Here is a 17594-nt window from a genome sequence, read left to right as displayed (position 1 = left end):
GGCGCCCGCGGGCGGGGGCCGCGGCGAGGGACCGAGAGCCCAGCGCTCTCTGGACAGGGTTGTCCCAGGATGTGCCTCTGTCCCCTGGCCACCGGCTTTCCAGCCCATGGAGGCGAGAAAGGATTTGGCCACCCGGGGATGGAGAAGATTCACCTTAGCCTTGCCTGCTCTCACAGGAGCAGCAGGGTGAGATGCTCGGGATGCTGTGGGTGTTGCAGTGGTGGGCCAGTCTGGGGATAAGAGCGCTGGACCGGGAGTCAGGAGGCCTGGATTCCAGCCTGGGGAATCACTGTGAGCCTAGGGGGCGGTCATCTTCCCTGGCTCGCGCACACCTTTTGGCATCGGATACGGGACAGTCACCCACCATCATAACAACAGTGGTCTCGTTTTGAGGAAACTCTTGCCCTTAACATGCAAAGTAGCACACACACTGGGAGGCTCCCAGCACAGACATTCACCTGAGCCCCAGCCCCTTACTAGTGGGCCAGCAATGGAGCGCGTGGTGACGTGGGAAAGGAGGTGGAAGGTGCACCACCCCAAATTCACAAAAGGCACAGGGGCTGCTTCCCAACAGTATTTTTTTTAACTAAAATATAGAGGGGTATTTTTTCCTGTTATAAGTGAAATGTGTATTTTGGAAGTTTGGGAAAATACAGAAAAAATAGAAGGATGGGGGAAAATAACCCTTATAATCCCACTTCCCCAAAGCCGCCATTTTGATATATTTTCTCCCAGCATTTTTTACATGTATTTTTAAATAGTCAAAATCATACTATGTGCATGATGTTGTATCACTTCATATTAGAGCATGGACACTTTCTCATTTCATCAAGCACTCTTTATAGCCATCATTTTTACTGGCTGCAGAGTATTCCATCAGATGGATAGGTCATAGTTTCATAATTATCTCCTTTGGTCTTACATTTCTTTTTTTTTTTTTTCACTAACTTTTCCTCATGCAAAATTATTTCACCCAGTGACCTCTTGAGAGCACACAGTTATGAGATTAATATCGGACAGGAAGACCTGGCTTCTAGTCCTGTCAGTCACTCTAAGGCTGTGTGACCTTGAGCAAGTCACTTCACCTCTCGGTGCCTCTGTTCCCTGATTTTAAAAAGGGGAGGAAAAGCCTTGCCCTTTTTGTTTTGTGTAAACCTCGTGAATGAAAGGACAGGAGTGGGAGTGCTTTGAATGTAAATGTGCTGTGGGGTGAGACAAGGGATAAGTTGTTGATAATGACTTCTCCCTCTTTTCCCACCCTTCTGACCCCCTCCCACCCTATCACCTATATCTAAGACCTTGCAGCAAGAATATTGGACCAGAGCCCACAAACCTGGTCTCAAGTCCCAACTCCTCTACTTCCTTGCTATATGACCCCAAATAACTCAGCCTCTCTGAGCCCCAGTTTCCTCATCTGTAACATGAGGGAATAACATCTACCTCACAAGGTTGTTTTGAGGATGAAATGAGAGAACACGGGCAAACATTGGTGTATTTTCTTGATTTTACCACCCCAGAAGAAGCCAGGGGTCTGAGCTGGGAGGAAGAGAGGTCTGGCTTCCCCCCTCTCTGCAGAGTCTGGAACCCTGGGCTTTTTTTCAGTTCCACTGCTGAAAGGCCAAATCTCCCAGCCAGGACCACTGGTCAGAGGAATTCTCACAGCAACCTCTCCCAGCACCTGAGCTCAAGGGATATGGTGTCTATTAATTTATGTAATTATCATGGTCATCGGTATTCCCACAAACATAATATGAAGTTAAACTAGACCACCAGAATTCCCCTTCCTTCTGAATGCATTTATTCCATCCCTCTAAGGCACACCTGCCATCCCCATCAGAAGTGCCCTGCAGCTGTGAAGAAGCTCATGGTTCCCTTCCCACCACCTGCATCCCAGCCATGGGTCCCACTCCATCCCAGGTCACCTGGGAAGTGGGTTTCCAAAGCACCATCACCACTAGGTGACCCCTGAAAGTGAACAAGCCCACAGCTGCTCAGACAGCTTTTCAGAGCATATCCAGCTGTTCCTCCCTCCACACCCTCACTGTGCGGGATGCACAAAGGGACAGCTGGCAAAGGCAGTGGACCAAGGTGCATTGGAGGCTCTGTGTGAGGGAAGGATCTAGAGCAAGGACCTTGTACCTTGCCTCAGGCCTAGCAGCAGCCTTCACTCTGCAGCCTACCTCAGAGATACCGAACACTTCAGTGAAAAGCTGATCAGCATGGATTTACAATGCAAATCAGAACCAACGCCCGATCAGTTAATAACAGATCCCAAGGAACAAGAAGAGGTCTTGAAGACCTCACTTGGAGATACTTCAGAGCGCTCAGGAGTGAAAAACAGGTGCCTGAGGGCCGTGCTACTCAAACCATGAGGAAGGACAAATAGCATCTACAACATTGAGGGGCTTGTTAGAAATCCAAAATCATGGACCCCTACTCCAGACCTACAGAATCATAATCTCTGGAGATGGGGCCCAGGAATCTCTTAGCAAGATCTACCAAGCGATTTGTATGCATGTTAAAGTTTGAGAAGCACTGCCCTGGGGATCCTTTGGTCTCAATTATTTCTTTTCCACACCTAGGTTTGCTAATATTTCCCACTCTATCTCTTGAATCTTGTTTAGGTGGCAAAGGGAAATAACATTTCAGAAAAAGATGGAAAATTTCAAACTCACTCCAAATCCAAGCCTCCACAAAATAGTGATTTCTATTGTGTGTGCATGTATTCCCTTCTGATCCTTGTCCACGTGCAAGATATTTTTTTCATAAAAGGCTTCGGTTACATCATTTAAATCAATATCTCCTAACATTTCGTCATAAGCATGTTTCTGCTACAGTCTTCCTATTTATCATTTTACTGGCTATAAACCACGCCATCTAGGGCATGTACATAGTTATCCAGAGTCCTATTAATAAGTACTTAGATTGCCTTCATTTTCTCTATTATACATGTTGCAAAAAAGAAAAGAAAAGAAAAGAAAGCTAAAGACAGATATGACGAACCCTGGGCTTGCTCAGGTTGGCGGAGAATAAATATTTAAATAACACCCCCTCCACCTTAGACACACATGGGGGACGAAGAGCCATCTAAACATTTGATCATATTAAGGGGAAAAACCAACTGAAATGTCAAGCTCCTGTTGTTGCTTTAGCTGCTAAAGGATGGAGGAGATGGTCCTTTGTCATCAGAGCATCTTAGCCAGTTTCTAGCTAGCTGAGATGAAGTTTGGGGTTTGGTATGGAGAGGTAAACTGCCCAGCAAAAGAAATGAAGAGAATTTTTGAAGACTGGAAGCTGGCAGAGAGCAAATGAAAAGTATCTGTGGCATTGGCCCTAATCCAGGACTTAAGGCAAATATGATCAGAGAGAAACTCCCCGCTGCAGAGAAAGGGTGATGGATTTTCCGGACAGTGGTGTCTCGTGGCTGATTTTACGTTGTTGCCTGTTCTGTGCTCTGCTACAGTCCCTCCATGTTACTCCAAACCCTCAGTAAAGTCTGATACACAATCCACTTTGTGGTTGTGGTATTTGGGGGCAATAAAGACATCTGGAAGGGGGTCAATGTGAAGAAATGTAATCTGGAAAGGGATAGTCATCCCAGGGACAAGTGAGGTAGCAGAAGTAAGCAGAAACAGGAAATCAGAAAGCAACTATAGTCCAATAAGAATTAATTTAAAAAAATCAGAATGACGGTTGCTAGCGTAAATGTGACCCCTGAGAATGCTCAGATAGGCTGAGATGAATAATAGCACACTCGTTTTACCAGCTTGGTATATCAATTCCCATCATCTCTATTTCATTTTTTCCAATTAGTTGCGCAAATATCTACATACTCTTATTGAATTGAAAGACCCGTGACTCCCTCTCCTATAAAATTGCCCCAGAATTTCGAGGCTAACTCAATCCAAAAGGAGCTGGTCCTAGGGCTTCCCTGGTGGCGCAGTGGTTGAGAGTCCGCCTGGCGATGCAGGGGACACGGGTTCGTGCCCCGGTCCGGGAGGATCCCACATGCCGCGGAGCGGCTGGGCCCGTGAGCCATGGCCACTGAGCCTGCACGTCCGGAGCCTGTGCTCCGCAACGGGAGAGGCCACAGCGGTGAGAGGCCCCCGTACCGCAAAAACAAAAACAAAAACAAAAGGAGCTGGTCCTGCTTCCAAATGTCAGGTAGAGAGAATTTCAAAGCCTGGTGTGTCCACTAGTGTGGTTTCACACCCCGCAGTCTAGCTGTTGAAGATCGGTCCTACGTGTGTGATGGATGACAACCTGCAGTGCCCTCTTTGGTTTATAGCCCAGTCTGCTGAGAGGTGCTCGAGCTAATCTCACTGGTCCACATTCCCATGCTCATTCGTTCTGTCCAAACAGTACAGCCAGGTTGGCTGTGTTCAGAGGGACAGGACGGCCTCGGACATACCAACCGGCCCCCTGAATCCTCACGTCCTTGATCACCATCAGCTAAGACTCTCCCTCCTTCCTGGGGAGTTTGTCTTTGGGACCCGTATCACTCAGAACCCTAGCAGGAAAGAGATGCACACCCAAAGCATTAAATGAAGAGGGTTTAATGAAAGAATATTTCCAGAGGTTGGGCAGGGTTAAGGGAAACGAAAGGGGTTGGCAAAATACCCATGGACGGGCAACAGGGTGAGTCCATTACCACTTGGGCCTGAAGCGACAAGGGGAAGGGGTGTTCCCAGAATCCAGTGGAAGCTGTAGCAGTGGGAGGGGAGTCCCCCAACAAAAGCCATGGCCACAGGTAGACAATCAAAGTGCAACCCAGTGAGAAGAGACTATATACCTTGACTTCTCACCTCCTGCCCCCTAACCTCCTATACCATCAGCCAAGAACAGAAGCTAAAGGACAGGGGACTCTGGCTGATATCCTTCATATATATTAGCGAACCAGAGCAAACGAAAACTAACCAGTACACTGCACCCCTATTACCACTCAGCATCCATCGTGGATGGGGAAAATATAAATTCCCATCAACAACCACATTGTCTGAGGCTGCTATCAGTTTAGTTCCACTCCCCCCCGGAACTTCCATTGTAACATATCCACCTCTAGGTGAGTGAATGAAACGATTCATATAAAGCATAGCTGCTAGAGTCCCGTCTTCTATGGCTGGTCAGGAGGCCTAGGATGATAACCACAGTGTCATTCTTCTGCCACGCATTCCATATCCCCTCTACCTTCTGGCGGTCCCTCCACTGCTGGAGTCTTTTATCCAGTGGAATGACCCAAATCTTCCTTCACAGAGGATCCAAATTCTCGGTGCCCTGTCTTTTTTTTTGGTTGCCAGTTTCCACTGATCCCCACCCCCTCAAAGAACTTGACAAAGACTTGAAGGCCTCACCTGGAAGCATTTTTGAATACTCAGAAGAGAACAGGTGCCCTAGGACGCGCTAGTCATGCTACGGTCGTAGGACGGATAGCATCAGCGTCACCGGGGAGTTTGCTAGGAATCTAAATGCATGCCCCCACCCCAGACCTACAGAGTAGGATATGGGATGAGGAATAACGAGAGATACCCCAGTGAATCCCTGGGTTCCAGAGCTAGCCCTCCTTGCCCTCATTGTGGAGCAATACCGTTTCTTCTGAGATATTGGAATAAATCACCCTGACAGCACAGTGATCCCCTTCTCCACCTCCTAGTCCAAGATGAGGAGACCCAAATGACTACAGGATGATCTCAGTTTCCAATTTAACAGACCCATGACTATGTTCCCTGGTGGAAATATTTCTTCTTTGTTACTAGGAATTTCCAAACCCACCAAGTCCAAGGTCACAGGATGGAAAACAAAAATTCTATAACTGGGTTATTAGGTATCATAGTGAGAGGAATCACTCTCGCTTCCTAGACTAGCATCATCCAGCTCAAGGGAAGATGCCAACATATATTGGTCTCTGGTTTAAGGTGAATACTGCATCCTGTAGGTCAGCCACCATACTGAGCCTTCCACAGGCCATTCTAAATTTCACTCAAGCCAACTGCTTCTGGGTGATGAGGCATGTGGTAAACCAGTGAATTTCCTGGACATGAACCCACAGCTGCACTTCCTTCACAAATGAGTTCTCAGGGACTTCCCTGGTGGTCCAGTGGTTAAGACTTTGCCTTCCAATGCAGGAGGTGCGGGTTCGATCCCTGGTCGGGGAGCTAAGATCCCACAGGCCTCAGGGCCAAAAAACCAAAACATAGAACAGAAGCAATGTTGTAACAAATTCAATAAAGACTTTAAAAATGGTCCACATCAAAAAAAAACTTAAAAAAACAAACGAACAAGAAACAAATGGGTTGTCTGGTTGAAGGTCATGTTTGTGAGATACGCTGAGATAAATGAAACACCACAAACGGTGAGGAGGGCAGAGGTAGCTAATCCGTATGCAGAATACGAATCTATTCCCACCACCCTCCATGATGGAAGGGGTCCGGTGTAATCAACTTGCCAGTGGTGGCTGGCCTGTCTCGCACGACCCATCCCTGGGGAAGGATGCCGTGCATCAGGGGCTGGGCATTGGCTTAATCCTGGGCAGGGTGCCTACCCAGAAGTGATGGAAACCAGCCAGGTGGGCCATAGTGAGGGAAAGCCCATGTCGTTAAACCCATGTACAGCCTCCATCCCTTCCACTACGGTCACTTTGTTCACAGTACCACTGAGGACACACCAGAGTGGAGAGGGGAAGGCATCCTCAGGTTGGGTCATGGTGTCCACCTGATTACTGACAGCCTTCTCTGCAATGGATACCTTTTGATAGGCATTTAGGTGGCACATGAATATCTTCACATCCAGGGCTCCTTCAAAGACATCCTTCTACATACATCTCCTCAAGACTGCCTTGAGTCCTCTCTTCCAATCTTACTGCAGTTGGGTCAGCACTCTGATTCTCCTACTGGGGAAAGTCAGAAGCTCCCGACAGCATCTTTATCTGCCACAGACACTTCCTGTACCATGGGGTCTGCTGGGTCTTAAGGCTCAATTGGTCAGGTAGCTTTCGTCACAGCCTGAACCGTTCTAGAGCCCTTGATTGCTCTGGGTCCCATTCCGAACCAGCAACCTTATGACGTACCAGGTAAATGCAGCAGAGTGGCACACACAAATGTGCTCCACATTGCCTCAAAAACCCAAAGAGGCCCATCATCCATGGAGCCTCTTTCTTCTTGATGGATGATGCAAGGAAAAGCAAGGTTTCTCACCTAAGGGGGAATGTCCCAACATGCCCCCGACTGCTGGAACCCTAGAAAGTTCTCCAATATGGCAGGCTCCTGGACTTCCATAGGGGTTTTCTCTCACCCTCTGGCAAGCATGTGCCATGTGTGGTCCTTGCTACTTCACCAGAGCCGGTTAGCATAATGTCATGTATATAATAGACACTCATGAAGTTCTGTGGGTTGTTAAGGTGATCAGGGCCCCTACAATACAACAGAGAGAAGGAAAATGGCAATTCCCTGAGGTAATGCAATTAAGGGGTACCACTGTCCCCTGCCCGATGAAGGTGAACTATTTTTTATTATCTTTATTTTTTTTTCCTAAAGTAAAAATTCAGTTTATTCATCTGTTTACGACACAGTACTCAGAAGGCAAAGTGTTTCACATCATAGATTTCACTTCCAACTCCTTGGAATGTTCATTTCTTTGACTATAAAGAGAGACTAGATCGGAAAGCCAGGTAATGCTTAGGCAACTAAACTAAGGATGGAGCGGGTGGGGTGGGCAGTGCTAACGTCATCCTCCCGGGGATGGGCACAAGGGGACTGTTAGCCACAAGCTGATTGTGTAGAACTGTTAGCTGGGAGCGCGGAGCAGCCATCCTGGACCCTTGGGCCATCACGGGCTTCAGTCATCCCTACCACACAGGTACAGCAGCGCTTTCTGGTGGTCGCCTTTGGTGTCTTGCTGAATGTAATAGTACAGGGACTTGCCATACTTTTTCTTGAATTCAGGTCTAATTTTCAACATGTCCACTTCACTGTGGGAGATCATGATTCTAATCAGGACCTTATCGTGAGTGACCTTGCCCTTCATGGAGTTGTACAGTCTGTCAGCAAAATACAGGGGCTTGGTCTGAATGCACTGGGCTCGGTTCAGGAAGGCATTTTCCAGGTCTCCTCTGACCTCCTTCTTGATGCTCTCCAGCATGTCATAAGGGCTGTAGCTCTTGTACCTTTCAAATACTTTCTGGAGGTGGCACACGCTCCGCTGGGTCATGATGCTGATCCACTTGGGAACGTTAGTTCCTCTCCTCTTCATGCCAGCATCACAGAGATCCCAGGCATCTTGGTCAGTCAGTTCATAATCAATGACATAGCCGTCCTCTGCCTTTTGACCCTTCGCAAGGGCAATCATCAGCTTGCGGAAGTCACCAGATGTGTCGGAAATGATGTCCTTCCCCAGATCGGTCTTGTACGTTTCCTTGTAGACTCTGTTGATTTCCTGTAGCTCTTGGTTGGTCCTTGAGCAGCTGATCTCAATGAGGGAGTCCTCATCGGTCCCCAGCCTTCCGATCGGAGGCTTTCCGATCGGAAGCGTCATACTGAGCAGGTGTTTTCAATAGACCCCAAATCACTGTCTCCAGGTGGCTGGACAAGGCTGCCTTCAGTACTTATGCAAGTTCCTTTTTGGTCCTTCTCTGGTAGGCGAAGGCAGTATTCTGTCTCTGTTCATTGCTGCGGTTGGTCAAGGTGTTAATGATGGTGACCTCATCCACACTTTTAGTCTTGATGGGCGTTTCAATGTTCAGAGCGTCCCGCTCAGCATCAAAGTTGGTGTACGCTTTGACTGACCCATATGCACTTGGAGGTGTGGAGTGATCACCCTCCAAGCTGAGCTTGCAGAGAAGTTCATGAACGGTAGACATTCTGAGAGAAGCTGGGCTGGGTGCAGTGCGCTGCGAGCGTCCCCAGATGCAGAACTATTATCTTTATTGATTGGGATGCAGTAGGAAGTATTTTCTGGTACAGTGGCTCTCAAACTTTAGCGTGCATCGGAATCACCTGGGAAGCTTGAGAGAGAATAACCTACACTGAGCCCTGGCTGCTCTTCCCTGCCAACAGATCTTAGGCATGGCCCACCGAGTGCTCCAAAACCAACTCTCTAACTTTGAATACTTCAGAAAGGGGATCAGAGTGTCTGTCACCGATGCCCCTTGGGCTTCTTACAAAGTCTGGCCCACTATCTCTCCTCCCTTCTGCACCAAGGACGGGGTGACCTTGCTAAGTTCTGTTGTACTCCCTTCTCCAAGAAAGGAGTGCCCTCTGGCCCTAATACAATAATTAAGAGGGACCACAGAACTCAGAAGCCTTCAGCCTAACTACACAGAGAAGTAGCTGGTTGACACATGCCTCCCCCTCATAATTATACTCTGTAGTATCAGCCAGCCTCATTTCATAACAGTCAGCCCATCAAATGGGGAAATGTTGGGTTTCACCCTGATGGTAGAATGGGGCCTCTGGCTTCCTATGAATGTATGCTAAGGAAAGAATGACCCCAGAGGGCTAAGAGATGGGATGACACCCAGCAGGCTGAAATTTGGGCTACATAAGCAGTGCTTCAGTGACCATTCTTATGCACATGATTTTTTCCTTCTCTTAGATTACCAAATACAGCTCTAAGATTATTTGAAAGAAGAGCTTCGTGTTGAGCTCATAGCTGGGAAACAGGGAACTCCTTGATGCAACGCCACACACATTTACGAGCAGCTACTGTTTAATGGGGGGTTTGGACACAAAGATGAGTCAAGCACAGCCCTGCTCTTAAGAAGCTCACTTCCATGGGTCAAAATCAAAGTTCCAACCGCTGTTCCACAATTTGCCAGCCTCAATGTTAAATTTCATGAGGTTGATAGTGGCACTGTGGTTATGTAAGAAAATATCCCTGTGCACAAAGTGAGAGAGTAGCACTGACATACATACACTACCAAATGTCAAATAGATAGCTAGTGGGAAGCAGCTGCATAGCACAAGATCAGCTTGGTGCTTTGTGTCCACCTAGAGGGGTGGGATAGGGAGGCTGGGAGGGAGACGCAAGATGGAGGATATATGGGGATATATGTATACATATAGCTGATTCACTATGTTATACAGTAGAAACTAACACAATATTGTAAAGCAATTATACTCCAATAAAGATGTTAAAACATAAATAAATAAATAAAATAAACATTAAAAAGAAAAAGAAAATATCCCTGTGCTAAGAATACACTCGGAAGTATTTAAGGATAAAGGACCATAATATATGTAAATTACCCTTAAATGGTACAGAAAAACTAGTCTGAGTATATACATTTACATATATCATATTGGAGAGTATAAACATATGTACATGTAAAGAGAAAAAGCGCAAATAACACAGCAAATGGGGTAAAATGTTAACACTAGTTAAATATGGCCAGAGACTTCTGGTGCGGTCTTTATATGGTGTTCTTTATACTATCCTAATTCTTGCAAGTTTTCTGTAAGTTTGAAATTATTTCCAAATAAAAAGATTTGTTTTAATGGTAATAAAATGTTACCATTTCTCAAGAAAACCCCAAAAAACACCACAATTTGCCAGGCTGAGAAAAGTGTTGCCCTAGAAGTTCAAAGTTGCGGAATCCAGTCTCAGCTCTGCCACTCACTAGCTATGTGAAATGAACAAGTCTCTTCTCTTATACAAAAACTATCAGAGACAGTGGGGGGTCCAGAGGTGGAGGTAAAGAAGCAATAGTGCCTTTAGGCTTGGGGAATAGGCGGGCTTTCCCTGGGATCCATGCCCCGGAGGGCTCAGCATATCACAAACATACACACACAAATGAATATATTCAAGAGCACGCGGGCCCCTCTCCCCTTGGGACTCATCCTGATGCAGCCCCACCTGTATCCTACGTAACCTCTCAAGAGTAATACTGCCCAGGCCCCAGGGGAACGCCTCTTCACACCTCTGGGCTGCGTCCACAAAATAAGTGCCCACGTGAATGCCACACAGCCGTGTGGTGGGTCACAGCCAGCGCTGGCGATGGGGGCGTCCTCCCTCCTGCGGGGGTGGGGGTGGGGGAGTGAAAGCACTTTGGTAAGAGAAGAGACTAATTAGGTCACTCAATACTTCCTCCTAGCATGGATGCAACTGATTCTTGCCCCAACCTGTGTCATTTTTCAGTTCTACCCAAAATTCATTTTCTTGATTGTTTTCCAATTCGTGGTTCTGGCACGGGATTCACAACAGCTGCACATGACAATTAGGGCACATTTTGCAATGTTAACTAATTCATATTAATTTATGTGTACATAAGTCTCGACATAACATAAATGGAGCGTGATACTAATCCTTTACTTTGGCAACCAGATGGACACTGAACGCTAGGATTATAAATAGTTTTATTTTTATAAAAAGCACTTAATAGGATTTAATCGAATGTAAAAAAACTAAATTTAAACATTTCAACTTGATTTAAATAAGCTTGATATGAAATGCTGATGTTCTTTAATTATAATTTGTATCTTGCCTTTTCATTTTAATAGATAATTTTGAATGTCAAAGAAAAATAACTGGAAATGAATGTAAAGTAAGTTTTTCAATTTTTAACATTTAAGGTGTTGATGAAAATATTTACATTTCATATACTTTGAGTATAACTCAATTTACTTTGTAATCATTTACATTAGTCTGTCAATAAAACCCAAATTATGTGAAAAGCTTGATTAAGATAGGATAATTAGTGATTCTAATGAAATTAAGGCAAGAAAAACTAACTTAAAAAATAAAATTTTATTTTAAAAATATTGACATAGCAATTCATGAATTTGTACATCTTTAACGCTCATTCTAACATCACCAGCCCGTCAACACTCTTCAAGTGCAATGATAATTATATTCATTTATATTTGATATTTTGCCAGTTTTCAATCATATAAAAACCATAGCTTTGCAAATATTTTTGTTTTGTAATTATGAAAATGTGTATGCCAAGGTAGGAGAATACAGAGTGTTTAACAGTTTTTAGCTTCACTTGTATTTCTTAAATATTGAGACATAAGTGGGTCTCCATGTGTCTTCTTGGCCAAGCAGGGGTGGACTTATGAATACAACATAATCCCTGTTCCCAATAATCTCCCAGATATTCATTCATTTATTTAACAAGTATATATTGAGTGCCTACTCTGTGCTAGGTAATGAAGAACTTTCCATGAGCAAAAGCTGACTCTGCCCCCAGGAGCTTAAAATCTAATGAAGATAGACATTGCTCAAAAATCACAGACAGCAATAATGTATTCATCTCTGGGATCAAGTCCTTTGTAGACACAGAGATGTTCCATCCAGATCCCGCTTCAAGAAAGGTCTTATTGTTCCAGCTTTTATGTGCTGTTGGCAGAGAGCCTCAAAATAAGACTGGCCCCAGTCTTATTTAGTTTCTCTCTAAGAGCAGAAAAAAAACAAAGCCAAACAGACAAAACAGACCCTTCAAGCAACCATCATTTGTAACCATCTCCCATAGATCGGTAGTTCTTTGAGTAACTTTCTGCCTCTCCCTCAGCCCTGGAGTATCAGAGAGGACAGAGAGAGAGAGATACACAGAAAACAAACTCTTACTGTGGAATGCAACCCTGACACATTAATTCTTCTGGGGTTGCTAAAAGGAACACGCTCCCAAACTAAAGAAAGAAAAGAAAATTTTAAATGTAAACACTTTGGAGGTCCATTTTGGTATTGAGACTCTTTGAGATAATTATTAATTATGATACTTAAAATCCTAAAGTTCCCGGACTTCCCTGGTGGCCCAGTGGTTAAGACCCCGTGCTTCCAATGCAGTGGGCGTGGGTTCAATCCCTGGTCGGGGAAGATCCCACATGCTGACGGGTGGAGCCAAAACCAAAAAAATCCTAAAGTTCCCTTGCCCTTCAAAAACATTATCTTGGCCGAAATCCACCCTCATCCTCAGAATAGCTCTGAATGGCTTTTTATTTACTTATTTATTTATTTTTGGCTGTGTTGGGTCTTCGTTTCTGTGCGAGGGCTTTCTCTAGTTGCGGCGAGTGGGGGGCCACTCTTCATCACGGTGCGCGGGCCTCTCAGTATCGCGGCCTCTCTTGTTGCGGAGCACAGGCTCCAGACGCGCAGGCTCAGTAGCTGTGGCTCACGGACCCAGTTGCTCCGCGGCATGTGGGATCTTCCCAGACCAGGGCTCGAACCCGTGTCCCCTGCATCAGCAGGCGGATTCTCAACCACTGCGCCACCGGGGAAGCCCTGTAAATGGCATTTTAAGGTAAACCAGCGTGAGTGAGCAGGCGCAGGGCAGGGAAGTCCCATGGTGAAAGCAACAAGGCTCCTCTTCCCTTGCTCCCCACCCGCCCAGGGCAGGGTCTCCTGGGCCCTGGTACCCCGTGCCTGCCAGGCCCAGGGCAGTGGCACGCCCGTGAGTCCAGCCGAAGCCCTCTGACACCATCCAGCAGGCTGCATCCTGGCAGAAACATCACTAGGTTTGCTCCTCCTCCTCAAGTGAAGTTTAAAATGGATTCTAGGGCTTCCCTGGTGGCGCAGTGGTTGAGAGTCCGCCTGCCGGTGCAGGGGACACGGGTTCGTGCCCTGGTCTGGGAAGATCCCACATGCCGCGGAGCGGCTGGGCCCGTGAGCCATGGACACCGAGCCTGCGCGTCCGGAGCCTGTGCTCCGCAACGGGAGAGGCCACAACAGCGAGAGGCCCGCGTACCACAAAAAAAAAAAAAAAAAAAAAAAAAAATGGATTCTATTCTCAGTTGCATAGTCATCCATTTAGATTCATCATGGGCCACTGGTTAAAACAGGAAGCGTGAATGAAGTATGAATTAATAAGGAAGATACAGTGATAATTACAGCCAATTTGCCGTGGTATGTTCATCACCAGATCTGTCAGCTCCATCTATTTGATCAAACGTCTCTAGTTCTTAACAAACCATTGTTAAAAAGAGAAGATTTGGCCATGAAACGCATTTTTGTCTATTTCATTACCATTCTACACAGGTGGGTTTCAGTGAGCTCGGTTCCCGAACTAGACTATTAAATTCACTTCTCATCTGGAGCTGGCAATGGGAATTGTGAGATCAAGGCTGGAAAACAAAGAGGCTCATGTTGCTGAAGGTTAAGGGAAAGTAATCGCTGGAGAAATCGCACGCCAGACCCCCTATTAACATCCACCCTGTGTGCGTCTCAGACTCCAGGGCCAGATCCAGCGGGTTCATCCAGCATCACCAGCCCCTAAGCCCATTAAATGCACGGTGAGGGGATAAGTATGTGATCTCCATAGCTGGCATCAGCACTCTCTGGTACCAGCGGGCAAGTGGACTGATAATGATTTTAGATGACTTTTGCCCACGACCCAGGGACCTCAGGTGAAGATCTGCCATGTGCGATAGCTCTTTAGGTGTAGGTGAGGAAAACAAGATGGGTCACTCATGCCTGCTGATGCCAGGAGATAGAGCTAAGGGAACACTCCCAAACACGAGGTGGGGAACAGAGATTTCAGTGGAGCAAGCAGGAGCTGAGGTGGCCCTGGGAACACAGCCCACAGGAATTCAGAACAAACCCAAGGAAGACTTCGGTCTTCCAAATTCAGAGAATACGTGTTTGGATCAATCTTATCTAGACAGTAGGGCTCTGGGAGACCCTGGTGACTCTACAGTAAGTCCCCTACTTACGAACCTTCAAGTTGTGAACTTTCAAAGATGCGAACGTGCGTTTGCACGTCCAATCACGTTGTTAGTCCACGTGTCTGGAGTACATTGTCACGTGCGTGCATCCTCTACAAGTGGCTGTGCTTTTGTGTCCTTTACTGTCCAGCACTGTATAGAGTACAGTCCTACAGTATCTTTATTTCAAGCCCAGGATGTCTGGAAGCAAGTGAAAAGCAGCAGTGTACAGCCGATTGTGTTAGGTGAGCACCTAGGCTAACTTTGTTGGACTTTCGAACAAATTGGACTTACGAACGCACCCTCGGAACGGAACTCATTCGTATGCAGGGGACTTACTGTACAGGATTTCCACTGAAATCAGCAAAGCATTGAAGACCATGGCCCCAGGGCGCAGCTTCGTGGAATAAAATCAGCTGTGCAAGACCAGTTCAGCCTCAGAGCACGATGCTTCCCAGCCTGTGTGTGGCAGAGCCTACGAGCTGCACCCCACCCCCGAGGATTCATTCTGCCCTTCTTCTTTAGCAGTCGAGCTCCGATTTTAAGCTGAGGAAGCAATGTGTTTAGTTAAAAGACTATATTCCCAGCCTTCCTTGCAATGAGGTGTGGTCTTGTGACTATGTTCTTGGCAATAAAACGCAAGAAAAGTGTAGTATGGGGTTCCCAGGAAGGCTGCTCAAAGGGTACCTAACTCATCTAGGAGGAGGGCCCTTCAGCCCTTCATCCCCCCAACCCTCACCTCTTTAATTTTTCTTTCTGCAAGCCTGGAACTTGGGAGTATTGGCTGGAGCTCCAGCAGCTTTTTGCACCATGCAGTGACCTTGAGGTTGAACCCCATGTGCCTCAGCACCCTGGGTCCCTAATGACACTGTGGAGTTGCCATACAAACTCCAGACTTCCTGGCTCCAAAATGCTTTTAGGTGAGAAAGAAATACCTTAATGTTCCTTAGAATTGATAAACATCCTCCACTCTCAGGTCTTTGCACTGGCTGGACCCTCTGCCTGGAGCACTCTGCCCCAGATGTCCATATGCCTTGATCCCTCACTTTCTTCAGCTGTCTAGCAAAAAAGCACTAAGAACCAGAGGCACTAAGGCCTTCTCTGACCACCCTGTTAATAACGGCACCCATGTCCCCCATTGTTCCATAGAATCTATCGCCATCTGTCATAGTGTAACCGAAAGTGGGGTCCGGCTGCTAGCCACTCAAAGCCAATGAAGAGGCAAGGTTGGTGGAAAGGAGAGTTTGCTTTATTCTGGATGCTGGGGGTGGGGGTGGAGGGCGGACTCCTGTCCTAAGGCTGACTCCCCCCCAACTGACAATCAGGGGGCAAGAGCTTTTTTAGACAGAGGGAGGGGGCTACATGCAGAAACAGCTCTGACAGTCATCTTGAAACTGGTCATCGGTGGTCTGACCACCATCATGTTGATGGCTTTAAGCACAGTTAATCTTCAGTTCCAGGGTTGGTTTGTTTCCATTTCTTTGAGGCCAATTCTCGGAATTGTGGCAGTTTATGTCATGGCTACAGTCTGGTCATCAGGTAGTTAACTTCTCCACCTGGTGTGGGTTTCAGTATCTATAAGACAGCTCACAGGATATGGCTCAGAAAATTATCTATAGCCCTTGAGAAGGAACTAAAGGTCCTTGACTATGCTTAATGACTAAACTATTATTATTTGGTCTCCTTTGACTGTTTTGCTTTGTTTATGCATTTTCTCACTTCTCTGATTAAACTTATCCTTTGGCTAAAGTTTTTCCACAGACAGAAGGCAGGAGGAGAACATGGGGGGAATAGACCATAGGGTCCTGCTCCGTTTCAATAGTACGTATCTTTTCCTTGTCCATTTGTTTCCTGTCTATCTCCCTCCGCTAGGAAGTAATCATCACAGGGCACAGGGCATCACAAGTCACAGCTATTCTGTGACTGCTGCACCTCTTGTGCCTAGTACAGTACCTGGCACAGAGAAGGCACTCAATAACGATTTGGTGAATAAATGAATGAATGACTAGCGTGATCTAATGGGCAGGCTCCGCAGGCTCAGTCATCCTCCCAGGCCCTGGTGTGGGGTCCATTAGGCCCAAGATGTGTCACCAGGCATCCTCTTCCCCTGTGGTCACCAGGAACCAGGCTGCCTGTCTGCAGCGGGCAGGGCAGAGGAGACGGGGCAAGGCTCACTCTCCTGACTCTGTTGGACTTGCAAGGGGAGAAAAGCAAGCCCCTGGCCCTTTTCCTGCCCTCTCACAGTTCAGGTGTGTGAACCCTTGACTTGGGGGCTCAGCCAAAGGTTCATAATGTGCTGATACGGCTACAGGGCCCTTGAACCAAGTCTGCACCCCACGTACATCCATCAGTCGGCCCCAAGAAATACTGAACGTGAGGGGTACTATGGTGCGTAAATTTATGTGCCAACTTGGCTGAACCACGGTACTCAGATATTTGTTCAAACATCAGTGTAGATGTGGCTGTGAAGGTAGATTTCAGGTGAGATTAACATCTAAGTCAGGGGACTTTGAGTAAAGCAGATTATCCTCCATAATATGGGTAGGCTTCATCTAGTCTGTTGAAGGCCTTAAGAGAAAAAAGCCTGATCTCCCTGGAACTGGGGATTCTCCAGCAGACCACCTTCAGACTCCAACTGTAGCTCTTCCCTGGGTCTCGAGCCTGTGGCCCACCCTGCAGATTTTGGACTTGCCAGCCTCTACAATCACATAAGCCAGTTCCTTAAAATAAATGTCTCTCTCTATATACACATCTACTTGGTCGCATTTCTCTGGAGGACTCTGAGCTAATACAAGTGCCATTCTTTCTTCCGTGTTCCAGAGAATATTGGGAGCTCTAGAATGTCTGAGGAGGAACAGCAGACCCTCAGCCTCACTAATAAAAACTAGAAAACGAATTAATGAATGTCTCTCAAGGAAGCGGTACACACCTTGACCCACTGGGTCAAACCAAGAACACGAGGAG

The 17594-nt window shown here is 46.6% G+C and overlaps 1 pseudogene; it reads right to left on the bottom strand.

The window, feature by feature from the left end:
• Positions 1-4150: 4150 nt before the first annotated feature.
• On the bottom strand, positions 4151-17514 carry LOC149749982 (annexin A2 pseudogene; annotated as a pseudogene).
• Between the last annotated feature and the right edge of the window lie 80 nt (positions 17515-17594).

Source organism: Delphinapterus leucas, chromosome 2, assembly GCF_059928025.1.
Source record: "Delphinapterus leucas isolate spDelLeu-1000000601 "Yukka" chromosome 2, BTC_Dleu_Yukka2, whole genome shotgun sequence".
Classification (NCBI taxonomy): domain Eukaryota; kingdom Metazoa; phylum Chordata; class Mammalia; order Artiodactyla; family Monodontidae; genus Delphinapterus; species Delphinapterus leucas.
This window is presented reverse-complemented; position numbering and strand designations above follow the sequence as displayed.